Genomic DNA, 1,013 nt, shown 5'->3' on the forward strand with positions numbered 1-1,013 from the left:
GAGACATCTCACTTCTTTACTATCTTTGTTGGGAGTCACACATGCGCAGTAGCTAGGTAATGATGACATCAGCTAGATAACTCTTTCTCCAACTTTGGTCAGTACAAAGTAGTGGTGGGCGATACTGCAAAATTTGGTATCGATTCGATACCAAATACATATAGGGTCCGTATTGCCGATACCAATACGATACTTTTTGCTTAAAAAAATACTTTTGTGTAGGGGAGAGCATTTCATTATTTCTGAGGTGAATGAATGAGCTATTCTTTGGCAATATTTTTTTATTAATGTATGAAGTGCACAAAATTATTAGTTATGGCACTGTAGAATGAATACAGCGAGTCACTGCTCCTCTGCGCGGTTGTGTCAGTGAGTCACGTGACGACACAACAACGAATCACAGCAGAGGAGGCGGAGGAGGAGCAATGTGGGCCAAGATGTGAAAGCGGCGTTTGCTCAGGAAGGTGGAAGACACAAGCAAGTATAGTGAACGTAGAGGAGAGATATCTAAATTAAAATATCGCTTCAATTCAGTGTATCGATCAAATACCAATACCAGCGTTGGCATCGATACTATCGATATTTAGATCGATCCGCCCAACCCGAGTACAAAGCAGGATTAGCTGGGAGACTTCTTCTAAACGAGGGCACACTTGTGGAATACCTGCAGAACAGGGACATGGAAGTAGTTCTTTGGTAGATTATGGTGAACTAGTGTGTATTGTATAAGATTGGGCATCGAGAACCAATTCTCACTTGGAATTGGTTAAAAAAATTACAAACTATTTAATAGTTTAAATAGTTTTAAACTAAACAACATAAATTTCTTAGTCAAGTGCTTTAAACAAACATTTTACAACAATGCCGTACTTCAATACAACTGTAACTGTAAACTGTAGTTTTGAGTATTTTCATTTTCTCCTACTTGCGTTTTACTTATCTATTTTATAACTTTTGTTACTTTGCATATTCATATACATTTTACAAAAATTATGAATAATCTATGATGTATT

This window comes from Etheostoma spectabile, chromosome 5 (assembly GCF_008692095.1).
Source record: "Etheostoma spectabile isolate EspeVRDwgs_2016 chromosome 5, UIUC_Espe_1.0, whole genome shotgun sequence".
NCBI classification, from domain to species: domain Eukaryota; kingdom Metazoa; phylum Chordata; class Actinopteri; order Perciformes; family Percidae; genus Etheostoma; species Etheostoma spectabile.